Here is a 16,408-nt window from a genome sequence, read left to right on the forward strand (position 1 = left end):
GAGAGGGGGGGGGGGGGGGGGGGGGGGGGGGGGGGGGAGGGGATGTATTTTAATATTAAATGAGTTGGGCAACTGCCCACAACGACACAAGCCGCTCGATTGGTTAGCTGAATTCCGTGTGAGTTGTGACACTTGCTGTATTGTGTTCAAATCCTGCATCCGACTTTTGAAGGGTAGGAATATCGAGGTTGGTCGCATGCCTTAGGGGGGAGGAATCTTGCAATGTAACAAATAAATCAACGAACAAGCCAAGTAGGTCTCCCCAATCTCAAAAAATAAAAAATCCTTTCAAAGCGTCTTAAGTGCATAAGGAAGGGTGAGTTTAGGAGATGAAAAGACCCATGGAAGTGGAAAGTCAAAAGACTTTTTGTGTTCATATAAAGAGAGATGGTGGAATGCACCTTGATACATTTGAGGCCCCATTCAGACTATCTCTTAGCATGCCCTTTTCTCTTAGCTGGATCAATGGAATGGTTGGCCTTGCACTCACCCATTCAGACTGCGCATTGACAACCCTGCAGCTCGCTGAGCTGGCCTGCTAACTCATGCCCAAGTGCATCCGTAGGTATTTCGGGCTCGAAGCCCACCCATGGTTGGAATGCCCTGTGTGCAGCCAATCAGCATGCGAGAGGGACTGATCTTCACGCAAAAAATGCAGTAGCTTGTCTACTGGGTGTGAGCCAGAAGCTTGGACAAGTACACCCACCCAATCGTTCCTGAGTGGAAAAGCACTCTTCTTGGCGTGCGTAGTCTGAACGGGGCCTAAGTTTTTCTTTGCTTATTTTCCCTTTAGCATTTTCTTCTTTAAAGAGTGTCCCTCCGCTTTGTAAGTAGTGAATATATTTTTGGTCTCCTAAAGGCCTTAGTATCCATATGGATGAAGGTCGTTTAATTCAAGTTGTGAGACATATGTCCCTTAAGAAACTTTAAAAGTCTTGAGCAAAAAGACATCAGGTGTTATTTGTCAAAGCTGCATTCATGTTTTGTTGGAAAAGGCTTTAGAAAACAAAGGAATAAAGAGTGTATCCATAGGAGTTTGATCCACTAGTACAGTCGGCCGCCTTCGACAGCCTCTCTCTCTTTCTCTCTCCCTCTTTATCGCGTGCACAAGGGCTTCTTTCAATTTTGGAGTTTAGCCTTCATGTCACAGATTTCGACACGTGTAAAGGGCTCCCCCTTCCGCCATATTATGTTAGTTTAGATGATGTGAAGTATTGATTCAATATTTGTTTTTTAATATTTTGATTTATAAAGAGTTCTTTCATTTAAGGACCTTACAAAAATTCATTTCCTTAAATTGTTTGATTATTTCCTATGCTTATTGAATCTATTTTTTTATAAACACATTAAATATTTTTTTGTTTTATTTTTTCAATGTGTCTTTTTATTTTATTTTATTTTGGTTTCAAATGATAATGTACAATGTACGCTCTTCACTTTTACACTGGCATTTGTAGGAAAGAGCCAGATCACGAGTTACATGCATTTAGGACAAAGGAAGGAAAGACGTCACTAGTGTAGGTGGCAGATGTTCACTAGGAGGGAAGATTTCCTCTCTGATTTTTGCAATAATGCTGGCGTAGAGATGCAATGTCCTGGTATCGTCGAAGTGGTTACAATTGTGCAACAGAGACAATATCATAAGGGTGCATATTCAAATCGGGAGAAAATGTTTCATAATCAGAAGCAATTTGAGTTTGAAGGGTTGATGAGGCCATTAGACAGCATCTCAGGAGATTCCTCCTAATATAAGTGGAGTAGGTAGTATTAACATTTTAATTAGATGGAATCTAGAGAGATCCCTTGGCTTGGGGCTCAAGAGGAAAAGGGAAGGCAAAAAAAAAAACCATCTTGCTTTCCACGTGTAATATTTAAGGTCCCTTGGGATAGTTTCGTGCGATGTTAAAACTCTCTCGTCTTCTTCTTCTTCTTCTCTCTCTCTCTCTCTCTCTCCCTCTCTCTCTCTCTCTCTCTCTCTCTCTCTCTCTCAATGTTGTAGGGCCAGGTGAGTAGAAGTAGTGGTATTGTTTTGCAAAGCAAAAAAAATCAAAAGTAAAGAAGGGGAAAAGTGGAGGTGCTAGCTATGGATGAGTCACACGAGATGCACGCAAGGAGAAAATCATCATATGGGATGCATGCGGCACGAGCGAACTGAGCTTGGAGTCAGGTGGAGAGCATGGCGAGACGAAGCAATATAAACACGAGGGAAGGGGTGGCAGGTGTCGCACGCCAGGTAGGGAACCAAAAAATTGTGTTTTTTTTACTTGTGTGAGCTAGCAGATTGTGTAATAGTGGAAGAGGGACGGAAAGGGGGTGGGCTAGGCCGCGACAGGAGATTGTCCCACACAACCATCTCTCTCTCTCTCTCTCTCTCTCTCTCTCTCTCTCTCTCTCTCTCTCTCTCTCTCTCTCTCTCTCTCTCTTTGTGTGTGTGTGTGTGTGTGTGTTACAGCGCCAGGAAGGGCTCTCACTAAGCTGGGGGCAAAAGGTCGCACCGAACAAGAGGTGAAGCAAAGGCATGTGTTGCAGGGGAGGATTGAGAGAGGAGGATGGAGAGGATTTTTAGGGAAGGAGCAAGTGCAGATGGGGTCGGGGCAGCTCTGCGAGCACCATCCAAGGAGCACGGTGAAGCGGTAGCCGGAGCTCGGTGCAGGGGGTTAGGTAGGAACACCCTCGAAGCAAAAGCTTAAGGAAGCCAGTCGGTGGGAATCTCATAAGATTCTTGCTAAATAAATATAAATAGAGCCAGTAGTATCTTAGTAAAAGGTTTGATTTTGGGTGCATCTTTGGACCATTGGATAAAGCTTGTGGATTAAGGCTACACGGCAAGCTAATGATGATAATTAATTTTGGTCTAAGAAGGCCATAGAGGAGTGGTAGAGAAAATGTAGAAATCTCTCGTGGTCAAAAGTTTCACTATCACATTAAATGTAATATAACCTTTGTTTGCACTTTAGTCGTTTTATCACTATATGATAATATAAATTTTATTTCATTTTACTGTTTTTAAAAGGTGTCTCTATATTGGTTGTCATAAAATATAATATCTAACTTTACCAAATGATTTTCTCATATTAAATTGATCATTTAATGTGGGAGAATAAACGGGAACAAGAGAATAGAGACATATGCTTCTAGACCTATCTCTACACGTGACCAAAAGGAGAGATGGCTGCATCTCAATAGGAGTCCAAAAGGAGATGGTCTATCAAAGAGCAATGTGCATCCAATAGAGCTTAAAAGACCTTAGGGTTAGCTTCATTAAAGACCTCCAATGGTTAGTGTTAAAAGTCCTTTGACATTAAGCAAGCTAGGGCTGAGCTTGAGGTGGGAACTCCACCTAAGGTGCTTGTCATGCTTGATGACTAAGGTACTTGAGGTACTTGTCATACTTAATGAGAAAGTTGCTTGAGAAGCTTCCTATGCATGGGGGGTAAGATGCTTGAGTCAAAAAGAGACCCTACACACTTAATGAGGAAGTTGCTTGAGAAGCTTCCTATGCATGGGGGGTAAGATGCTTGAGTCAAAAAGAGACCCTACACACTTAATGAGGAAGTTGCTTGAGAAGCTTCCTATGCATGGGGGATAAGATGCTTGAGTCAAAAAGAGACCCTACACACTTAATGAGGAAGTTGCTTGAGAAGATTCCTATGCATAAAAGTCCCAAAGTTGGGGGAATCTTTGACCTAACCTTCCACTCACTCAAGGGGCACCCCTTTTCTAAAAGGGCACATGGGACGCATGTCAGACTCTCACTAAGCTTAACCACGTGATGTGCTTGAATGCTATAGGTTGGGCTAAAGAGGGTCCAATGAGCTTCTACTTCCATCCAACAAATATCTAGATATTTTCAAGCTCTCTCTCTCTCTAAGGGGTAAGGAGAACACTTGTCAAAAGACTACCCATGTACTTGACTGCATGTTGCATGTGATTGGCTAGGGGGAGAGGGGTCCAATGAGCTTGCATCATTGCAACTCGCCCCAAGCAAGCAAGGGGGGTGCTAGGGGAATATACACCACACACACACTCATTTTGTGGATCATTCTCACTTGGGGAAAACAGAGGAACTCCACCTCCTTCTCCAAGCTTGTGAGAAGTAAGGGCCTACACCAACACTCTTGGCTATGGAATGCAAATCCAACCAAGAGCCATGTTTCAATGCTTAAGCTTGCCATCTTCTCCATCTTCATTACTATGCTATTATGTATGCTAGCAAGAAGAGTGATAATACGTGACGAACTATTTCTTTCTCCTATGGAACGTTTCTTCTTCCTCTTTCCTATCCTCATTCCCCGCTAGCTCTCTCCACCTTCGAAGGTGTTTGAGGCCTTGGGATAGTTAATGCTTTCTACAAAGTTTATGTTATGTTTGTGATGCATGAAGCTTTCCATCTTCATTGCACCACTTAGGTCACAAGGAACACAAAGATTGTATTGTACCAAGTCTCTTTTGATGGGAGAAACTACAATACAAATGCCTATTGGAGGGGGGATCAGCTCCGTATGAATCCGGTCCTCAACTATTGTCATTTTCTCTAAACTCTCTCTCTTGCAAAAGTATTGTTCATGCCAAGTTAACTAAGTACCATGTTTATGTTGCTACCATCAATTAAGTTCACCCGCTATGCTCTCAAAGTAATCTCACAAAATTGCTTTATCTAATTTCCTTATTCCGCTACTCTCAAAGTTCATAGGCCATTTCCATTACATTGGTGTTGATGTGAGGCATTAAAAATGTATCCTCTCCTTCTCCCTCCCTCCATAGCTAGAAAAATAGATTCTCCCGAGTTCTTTTTATTTCACATTTCATTTCACAGCCTCACATGGATTGATTTTACTTGTATTCTATAACTTAATTCTAGTCAATATTTGGAAAAGTCCCTTATATTAAGCGGCCATTGGTCGAGTTTCCTCCTCACAAAAAAGCAAACTGAAAATACTAGCAAAAATTTAAAATTTGCATGATTGTTGAACTATTTTCTCACATATTTCACTAGCTTTTCTTCCCTTTACCATGGTTTGCAATTGGCTAGTCTCGAATTTCAATTGGCTCAAAGCTATGCTAAGGCATTTCTTTCCCGAACACTAAATTTTCAATTGAACTCAACCTAATGGTTTTATCATTTTCTTATTGTTTTAGAAATCCACCGTGACCCTTTCACTTGTTTCACATTTCATTTCACAGTCTCACATGACTTGACTTTTCTTGTATTTAATAACTTAATATTTGAGAAAGTCTCTTTTATTAAGCAGTCGTCGGCCTAGTTTCCTCCTCACAAAGAAGAGAACCGGAAATACTAATAGACATTTAAAATTTGCAAGAGTTTTGAACTATTTTCTCACATATTTCATCGGTTTTTCTTCCCTTTATCATGGTTTGCAACCAGCTAGTCTCGATTTTCAACTGGCTCAAGGCTAAGTTGAGGCAATCCTTTCCCAAAACACTGGTTCCAGTTGAACTTAACGATTTTATCACTTTCTTATTGTTTTAGAAAGCCATCATGACCCTTTCACTCTTTTTTTTTCAATTTCTTACAATGCTTCCAAGTGTTTGGCCTAAGAAGGCTATAGAGGAGTGGTGGAGAAAGCCTGCAAATCTCTCCCCATCAAAAGTTTCACTATCACATTAAATGTAATATAACCTTTGTTTGCACTTTAGTCTTTTTATCACCATCGGATTAGATATAATATGTTTTTTTTTTCATTTTAGTCGTTTTTAATAGGTGTCTCTATACTGGTGCTTATGTGAGGCATTAAAAATGTATAAAGAAGACCCTCTCCCTCTCCCTCCCTAGTCCATGGCTAGAAAAATCGATTCTCCCTAACCGGTGATAATAAGGGTAAACTTGAATTTTTTAAAATTTTTAGGTCAAAATTTGAAGCTTTTACCGGTAATAACACTAAAACTTGTGTAAAGTTCTCGGTTTTCTTAAAGGCAAGCTCAAAATCTAATCAGGATTTTACAATTTTAGCCGGTTAAAATACATTGGACCCCGGTTTTTTTCTAACACTACCTCCCTCCCTCTTTCTCTCTCTCTCTCTCTCTCTCTCTCTCTCTCTCACACACACACACACACACACATATAGTGTTCAAACAAAGTGTGCCTCAACTTAGCCTTGAGCCGGTTGAAAATCCAAATTAGCTGCTTGAAGGGAGGTGGAGAAGGAGAAATTCCGCTTGGAAAATTTATAAAATAGAGTAAATTTACAAAAAATGCCGATTATTTTGTAAAATTTCCTCTTTGAATCTACCCCAAAGGAAATTTTGTATGTTTCTGAAAATGATTTTTCTCGAACACTAACACACACACACACGCACGCACGCACGCATGCACGCACGCACGCACACACATACACATATAACACCCACAAACATGGTTTTTTTAACCACATGGGCTGATGCACCGATTTGTTGAGAAAACCTCTTTGTCCATATGATGCACCTCTTTAAAAATTCCTATTAACAAAAATTAAAAAGTCCTAATGCTTGAGGTTTTATCATCTCATGCATGTCTAAAAATGTGTGGGGGGGCATCATTTATTGGCGTGATGAGAAAAAATCCCCACCACTTGACAGATACGCCCTGCGCATATACGGTTTCGCTTGCACGTAGTAGCCCCCACAAAAAACTTTTTTTTTGGCTTGGTCGCCACCACCACCTTTTGCATGCATAGCCATGGCTCTAAAAGAGGTGTTCTTTTTAGACTTGGTGCAATCAGAGACGTACTACCTACAGGTGCTCGTGTATGACAACAATACTCTTGGCTTCACAGAGCAGTTATTGGGCCCTTTTTCCTATATTCAACATAACCCAATAGCTATGGAGAACACTACTCAGGTGCCAGCTTCCTACTATAAGGAATTTTCTTTGCATAGTATTTTTGGTTGACATCTATAACATGTGGGCTTCTTTTGTGACACTTGTCTTCCACTGACTAACGTAATTTTCATTTGTTGGCTGTGATGGTGATAGGTATAGAGGAAACCCTTACCCTAAATGCTTCTGCAAAGTGATTTCTCTATGGTTTTTTGATGGCCTGCCTATGTATCATGATCAATTTCTAGCTTTTTCTTCTCATTAACCAGAAATGGTATGCTTTTCTCCATATGTTGCCCATTGTAGAGCATTGGTCTCTTGTAACCTACACACACCCTCGTGGTGATAGTAATAGTTTTTTATTACCTATCATCTTTAAACTTTTGATCCCTTCTTTCTCGGCTCACTCAGTTTGTTTTTTTACAGGCAAGCTTAGGTGGATGGGATGCTGCACTTGCATCCCTGGGTAATGATGGTAGCTTACCGGCTCCTCCCTCTATTGTGCAAGGCCTACTTGTTTGCATCAAGGATCCACCTTTCCATAAAACTTTGATGGATGTAGATAAATTCGCTTGCCTTAGATGACACTACAGATTTACTGGTGCTTGATCAATTGGATATCCTAGCTTGGTTCAATATATATGCATTGGCTAAAGATAGTCATGCTGCTATTGTTTCAAGTCTCATGGATATTACTGCTAATCTTGGGAATATCCAAGAGGATGATGGCAGGGAACACCATGAATGGCTCAAGAACTCCCCTCATATTATGAGGAAGTTTATGGATATGCATGGAAAAAAGCTTTGTAATGACCCCCTTATCAAATAGAGGAAGAAGCATCTACTCCAAGGAGCCCCATCCTTGTCTATCTCACCTCCCACCACATCTTCAAATTAGCTGATCCTTGATGTTCTTGATGAAGAAGAGGTAGCTATTACTACACAAAACTTCTCCATGAATAGCCCCTCACTTGGTATTGCTAAGAAGCCCTTTGAAACCTACACAGACCCGTATATCCTTGCTCGGTTGCTGGAGGTCTACTTGAGGGATGCTAATCACAAGCATGGACCCTTGGCAATTTTGCCTTACTCGCCCCTTTAATTGAAGGCCCGTTGCTCACACTCATTAATTATAGGGATAAGAGGGAGGTGAAAATTGGGCTACAAGAGATTTTGCATAATAATCGCTCTACTATTATTGAATCTTATTAAATGGCATGCCCATTTTCTATGAGTAGCTTTGAAACCCAAAGGTGTAATGCCTCTATGGGATGTCTTCTTGGAGTCAAGGGATTGATCATCACTACTGGCCGGGATTCTAACTATACCACCCAGCTTTGGAATGTTCATCGGCCATTCATGAAGTGTGGATGTGACCATGTGGGAGAGGGGGATTTTTGCAAGGATGCTAACATCTTATGGTTTGACCATGCCCTGTAAATGGTTTTACATAACATGTCAACATTCTTTCCTGCCCCTTCCCTTAAGAAGTCCATGTTAACTTTCTTAAGATGGATTGCTACTGAAGCCCAAAGAGGCTAGCCAAGCTCTATTAATCCATGTCTTCTATTGTGATAAACTCAAGGATGCAATTAAACAGGTGGCGTTGTTCGGGCAGTTGCATGCTTCCAACAGTAACCTCTCTCTCAGGTAGATGCCTTCATTAGAAAGGCTATCTCCCCCAACAAGGATATGTTGCATGATGGCAGGACTCCTAAGCAGGCTTGGGGTGAGTTCCAGAAACCTAATTGCGCTAGGGGAAGGCATATGGGCACCAATAGAATGGCTTATTCTTCTCCTCCCCCTAATCCAAATTGGAATGCTACATCCCTAGTTGATTCTGCGGGTAGCTGCATGACCCCGACAACCTCTCATACCCCTAGCTTCCCTGTAAACCCTCGACAGCCATCTGCCAACTCTAACGGACGTGTACGACAGGCTTTTAACTGAAGCTGCCTCCCTAGTGCTAAGTCGTTGCTTTATAACTAAATATTGCTTACTATTGCAGGTTTCAAAAGAAGCTACTGGACGTTTATCTTTAGCCCCCATGCAAAGGTAAAAGGATCGCCTTTTTATTAATGTCTTGTATTGCAACTCTCTAATGGACTTACCCAGTCTGAGAACATTTTTTTGGGGTGTTCCTTTTTGGCTTGAACTTTGTTTTGTCCCCATCTTGGGAGAAGTGTATGTTCACATGGAGCTTTAAACCTTCCATAAAGCTTTTACTTTATAATCAAAAGCATGTTTTCACTCCTACCTCTAAACTTTCTCCTTGTTCTTGTACCCCGGCTGACCCGGGGTTTGTACCTAATCTTGGTCATGTATTGACAAGAGTAGAACACCTACTAGTTCCCTACCAAGGTTAAGAAAGTACTCATGTTTGGGTTAAATCATATACCTTCATGCACCCCTAATCTGCATGAGGCATATAAAGAGCTTTTTTTGGTTATGTTAAGACTTTTGTCTGAGAAAATTATCTCCTTGCCCCCTTGGCTTGACATCAATACTGTTAGGCTAGCCTTTTATGATTATTGTCTTGACTGGCTACCTCAAAAATTTGGTTATAATCCTGATGTGGATATGAATGTCATCTTTAATGCTCTCAAAAATCGATATCTTATTACATCCATTGATAAAGCCCCTAACAACCCACTATTTATTTGTAAAGCACTTGTACAAAAGGAAATTCAACAAAGACTCACTAGCAGTGACTTCTCTCTTCGGTCAGAAGACCCTTCTGGGATTATAAGGGATATGCTTAAGAGGATGAATATACCTTCCTTAGCACCTCTGCCCTTCCTAATGACATCTTTCAAATTACACAAAAATAGTTTCAGGTGGCTAACTTGTGGTGCTTCTATTATTTACTCAGAAGCCTCTTTACTTATGGCATGCTTGTTGAAATCTTGCCTCCCAAAGCTTAAACAAAGAGCAAAGTTTCTTAACCAAAAATCTCTTCTTTGCCATAATCTAAAAATCCAATCATGGTGGATTATTGAATCCATCTATGATTGTGTACTTAACCTGCCAAAAGATGCTTTCTCCTTCTACTCAACAGACATTAAGAAATGTTATGAGAACATCCCTCATAATGGAGATAGGTGACTAATCCCTCTTATCAATAATCTCATCACTTGTGCTTTCCAAATTGCTAATGATCCCTTCATTTCTTTCTAGAACTTCCCAACTTTGGGTCAAGCGGGGACTTGGTCAAAGAGCAAATATAAAAATGGACTCTCCTTCTCTGTTGTTGATGTAATTAATATCAATATTTGGTTGATTAACCATATGTACATTCAATGGTACCAAAAATTCTACCAACAGACCAATGGAATTCCTTCGGGGCTTGCATGTTCACCTATTTGGTGTAATCTTTATTTACATGCATTGGAGTACAATTACTATGAAAAGATGATTTTGTCTCCTACCTCTAGAATAAGGTTGATTGAGCTAGCTACCCCCTTTAGGTATTTTGATGATATTCTATGGATAGATTGTCAAAATCCAGAATTGTTTCTAGCTAAGGAAGGTATCTACCCACCAGAGCTCACCATTGAAGAAAAGAAAGCTTTAGAAACCACATTCCTAAATCTTTCCCTTTCCATAATTGATGGAAAAATCCACGAAGCTTTAGCTAAAAATCATACACTCCTTCAAGTTACTCCTATAAAATACATCCACAGAGCTAGCAATAAACCCAACAACCGGGCACACAAAGTCATCGTGTCACAACTAAAACCTATTTTGTTCTGCAACTTGGATACCTTAAAAGCCTGTATAGACATCCACCAGGTAGTAGCTGTTTTTTGTAGAAATGGGTTTGAAAAAGAAAAATTATGGATATTGATCAGGCAGACCCTACAGGGATATTGTTCCTCTAATTTTACTTGTGATCCCAAGGTATTCTTACACCTTCTGTCTCTCGATGAGACCCCCAAGAGAGGGGGCCTAGTGCCCCCTCTCCGTCCCTAGTGTGGGATTGGATGGAGGGATACACATATAACACCCACAAATACTTGTTTTTTTACCACATGGGTTGATGGACCAATTTGTTGAGAAACCCTCTTTGTCCATATGATGCTCCTCTTAAAAAATTCCCATTCACAAAAATTAAAAAGGCCTAAAAGGCTTGAGGTTTTATCATCTCATGCATGTCTAAAAATGTGTGGGGGGCCATCATTTATTGGCGTGATGAGAAAAATTCCCCACCACTTGACAGATACCCCCTGCGCATATATGGTTTCGCTTGCACGTAGTAGCCACCACAGAAAAATGTTTTTTTTGGCTCGGTTGAGGTGTGGTTCCACTGCACCACCACCTTGTGCATTCATAGCCATGACTTTAAAAGAGGTGTTCTTTTGGACTTGGTGCAAGCAAAGACATACTACCTACAGGTGCTCGTGTATGACAACAATACTCTTGGCTTCACAGAGCAGTAATTGGGCCCTTTTTCCTATATTCAACATAATCCAATAGCTATGGAGAACACTACTCAGGTGCCAGCTTCCTACTATAAGGAATTTTCCTTGCATAGTATTTTTTGTTGACATCTATAACACGTGGGCTTCTTTTGTGACACCTGTCTTCCACTGAGACTAACGTAATTTTCATTTGTTGGCTATGATGGTGATAGGTATAGAGGAAACCCTTACCCTAAATGGTTCTGCAAAGTGATTTCTCTATGGTTTGTTGATGGCCTACCTATGTATCATGATCAATTTCTAGCTTTTTCTTCTCATTAACCAGAAATGGTATGCTTTTCTCCATGTGTTGCCCATTGTAGAGCATTGGTCTCTTGTAATCTACACACCCTCGTGGTGATAGTAATAGTTTTTTATTACATGTCATCTTTAAACTTTTGATCCCTTCTCTCTCGGCTCACTCAGTTTGTTTTTCTACATGCAAGCTTAGGTGGATGGGATGCTGCACTTGGAGCCCTATTGCCCTCTTGAGGCCACCGTAAAAACTTTACCTTGTTTCAATCATTTTTTTTAATGCTTTTGAAATATATTGTAATATAATAGTTCATTGTTACACTTTTTTCCAGAAAACATAATATTTTATTGTGATACCACATGTTTCAAAATACTAGTGTCATTCTCTACTTTTCTCTCTTACAAAGAAGCCCCTTATTATGAAATTTTTCTCAATAACCTTATGTAGAACATAGTGAATTCTTACCTTGTTTTCTTGGTAGCGGTACCCACATCCCTGTGGGAGGTGATACAAATGTCAAGATTGTAAAAATTCTTTTTCAAACTTCAAAACATAGCAAGATATGCCTCTTTTAAACAAAAAAAGCAAAAATTGTCAAAGTTGACAATGCAGAAGTGTAAAGACCAAGGAGAGAATGCACGAGAGAAAAGAGAGAGAGAGAGAGAGAGAGAGAGAGAGAGAGAGAGAGAGAGAGAGAGAGAGAGAGAGAGAGTCCTAAACCAACCAACCTTGGCAATGAATAACTGATGCATGATACAATGGGAGGTTGTATATATATCCAGCTTAGTAAATTGCCCTACCCAAACTTTGACAAATAAGTAAAATAGAAACCTTAAAGCCAAAATAAATATTGGGATCACTTTGGGGAACGCACTTGAGATGCCATAACTTTAACACCGTCTCTACAGCTCATAGTGGACATAAATGGTGACTCCAAGTCAATGAAGAAGCTACCATGGACACCCAAGTGATAGCTCCTTGCTAGATACACCTCAAATTTTTACCCTCGCTTTTTTACCTTAGAAGGATGCCATCTTGAGCATCGGTTGCCTTCTAGAATATTGAATTGTAGACCACACTATGTCCAAGAGTCCCCATTCGTGAACTATGAGCACTTCACATCCAAAATATTCCAAGATAATGAGCTTTGAAACACAGCTTGTCCATAATGTGGCCAACAACAATGGATTGGTGCACTCATCCATAGTGTTTTAGATTTGTCATATTGGTTCCTTGCCAGATGCATGTGCCTTGAACTCCGACTCATGGGTTCAAATATCGGTAACTTGAACTCCAACACAAGGGTTCAAACTATTTACAGGGAGCACAACTTGCCCTCTCTACCACTTACAATCCTCTCTTTGGTTGAAGCTAGTGGCGGCAACTACTTCTTAACTAGAAATCTTGGCATTGTGGCCACTATGGTCGCCACCACATGTGCCATGCAGATCTCCTCTGTCAGTCTTTATCACCGTTATCTCTATCCAGCATGCCTTTGCCTTTGTTTTTTGGCGAGTTCCTACTTTTGTCTTTGGCTTCAAACTCCCAAGGCAAACAAAGTGTTGTGTTACATTTATCACAACGATTGTTGGACCTTGTGGGTACGAGGTGGGTACTGAGACAACTAACTGAGTACTGGTACTATAGTCCTTGTTAAGCTTGCCTTTGCCTTTGTCCTCTAGCTAGCTCGTGCATTTGCTTTTGGCTTCACAATCTCGAGACAAACAAATCGATGACTTCTTTGACAACTTTGCACGTGCATAGACTGCTAAATGGGAACTGATTGATCCGCTTTCCATAACGGATAGTTGGTGTTGGCCATCACAATCACTAGCACTTTAGCAAGGGGGGGGCATGTTGAATTTGCAAGATCTTAAAATTATGGGTTTCTTCTCACCTTACAAGGGGTGGCTACAAAAACTCCCAAGCTTTTCTCAAAACTCTGCAAGGGGGAGTGCTTCATAGGTTCGCACTCCAAAAAAAACTTTCAAGCCGTTCCACAAGATCTATTCAAAGGGCTCCAAAAAACCTTCACCTTCCAAGAGACCAAAATGGTCGGGTAACCAGCACTTCATTGCCTCAAGCAGCCAACTAGTGCACAGTGTTTTGAAATGGTAAGCCTCAAAAAAGGGGGAAAAGTCAGTGTCGCTACCAAAGCGGGGCAGGGGTGGATCAAAGTCATCAAGGGATGCCTCAGACAAAGGGCATCTCAAATGGGGGCCTGGAGGGTGTAATGCTTTGCCTTCATAGGTGGCCGTCCGGACGCTAGAAGTGCTTAGCATTTTAGAACATTGTCAGCAACATGTGTAGCACCCACGATAGGGCATCGAGGGGATAACAAATCACCGAAAACTCCTCAATGTTTCAAAACACAACCAAAAGGGGAAATGGGAACTCCAAGACTAGAAAGGGAGGGAACGCTAGCAACGGTGGTGGCTCTACTCAGTGGTGCTAGTTTTCTCTACCAAGGCTCTAATATCATGTCAAAGTCAAGAATGCAGAAGCTGTGTGTGTGTGTGTGTGTGTGTGTGTGTGTGTGTGTGTGAGAGAGAGAGAGAGAGAGAGAGAGAGAGAGAGAGAGAGAGAGAGAGAGAGAGAGAGAGAGGCTCCTCAACCAACCAACCTTGGCAATGAATAACTGATGCATGATACAATGGGGGCACTGGGTTGTATATATACCCACCTCAATAAATTGCCCTACCCAAACTTTGACAAATAAGTAGAATAATACCTAAAAGCCAAAATAAATATGGGATCACATTGGGCAGTTTATTTGAGATGCCATAACTTTAACAAAAATATCATTCTCAATTGCATTTAGGTACATTATCAAGATAGAGTAAATTAAGTACACAACAAAAAGCACAACATTTAATATCATGAATATGGTGAGGTTGACAGCGTGCTACTGTGTGTGTGTGTGTGTGTGTGTGTGAGAGAGAGAGAGAGAGAGAGAGAGAGAGAGAGAGAGAGAGAGTGAGAGAGAGAGATCCTTGCATTTAAGACTAGTCAAATTTGGCTCTTATCAAACTAGTAGGCCTCAAATCTATATTTTACTACTGCTAAACATCTCAATGTTTAAACTTGAGTGTTTCGTAACTTCAAAAGTTCAGCAATATACACCTATGTCTTAATCTGAATAAACTATAGAAAAGTTGTCAAACATACAAACCACACTTGGCACACAAGGACATTGATTCAAACAAAGAGTGCTTTGATAGCCTCTCACGTAAATATATCATACCATGCAAAATACATGGTCAATGGTCATATTGAAACCCAAGTAGACATGAACGACCATTTTTTGTAGCTGCATAAACTTTGGTCCGGCCCAAACGAGCTCCCATGCCATACCAATCCATACATGTTACAACCCCCAAAACTTCCAGAGTTTATCAATAGCGCACCCACTACTTGTTGGTGTATGCCCCCTTAAAGGAACCATAGCTGAGACTAGAGACTCATTTCAAAGTATCTAAAAGGGTTTGTTATAAGGATGCATATTATATCATAACTAACAAGCTTGACTCTTGACCATACATCGTGCCATCTCCGTAAGCGACCTGTTTTTCTTTTATCAACACCATTTTGCTACGGTACATACAACAACTAGAAATGCATTAAATTCATGAGACATATACTCCCCCCTCGATATGAATGGAGGGTGCCCATAGTACATTTAGAAACATTTTTATCCATAACCAAAAATTTCTTGGAACACATGGACAATTTGGACTTAGCTTTAAGTGGATACACCCATGCATGCCTCGAGTAATCATCATTGAAAGTCATGTACAAATAATAACCCAAGGATGGAGTTTGCATAGGCCTACAAACATCAATATGCACAAGTTGCAACCTTCATGTAGCCCTTATTGAACCATCCTTTGGAAACTTTGACGTTGCATCCTACCCAAAATATAGCTTTCACAAACATGCTTAGAAGATGCTTCAAGAGGTAGCAAAGAAGCAACCATATCAGATTTCTACAAACACAACAAATTGATAGAATTCAGATGGCCAAAACGTGCATGCCAAAGTTTGGTATTTGAAACGGCCTTCAAATTGCTGAAACTTGTCATACAAAGTGATCTTATATATGCCATGTCGCAAAATGCCAAATACAACAATTGCATCACCAAAACTAAAATCATGAACCGTACATCTATCATCCACAAATTTAACAACAAGGTCAAGTCTTGCAAGTGTAGTTATTGACAAAAGGTTCCTTTTAATCCTTGCTACATAAAGTGCATCAACAAGTGTGAAGGAATTGCCATTTGTAGTAGTTAGCACAATCTTTTTAACTCCCTTGACCGGATAAGAGGCATTATTGGCATATGTGAGGGAAAACCTTGAGAGAGGTAAATAAGTCACAATGCGAAGTAATGTGCTTTGTAGCAACACTATCAAAGTACCAAACATGTGACTCTACATTAATTGACCACCTTATATCAAGACTTTTATAGCAAGTTATAAACTACAAGCAAAAGATAAGCATGGAATTGAAGAAAATTTGGAGTTTTGGCTAAGTGTGGGAATGTGTTAGCAGTCGTTATGACGGACATCTATAGTTGTTGACCGGTGGGTCAACAACACGGCATAACTCAACAAAGCCTTATTCTCTGAGAGTTATGAAATGCTGCGGATTATGGTTAGAAACATCATTTGTGATAAGTAGCTAGTCTAGTTGCAGAAGCTGGGTGCGATGGCACTTTCCGATTGTAAATACAAAGCCGTTTGACCCCTTAAACTCTATTTTAGGTTTAACCTATGGTAGCCTTAGTATATAAGGTACCTAGGTCATTTTGTAAAGAGAACTTTTATCATAATCAAGTTTTAAGCTACCGTCGACTGTGTGTGAGAGAGGAAGAG

Source organism: Adiantum capillus-veneris, chromosome 24 (genome assembly GCF_014529385.1).
Source record: "Adiantum capillus-veneris isolate H3 chromosome 24, ASM1452938v2, whole genome shotgun sequence".
Taxonomy (NCBI): Eukaryota; Viridiplantae; Streptophyta; class Polypodiopsida; order Polypodiales; family Pteridaceae; genus Adiantum; species Adiantum capillus-veneris.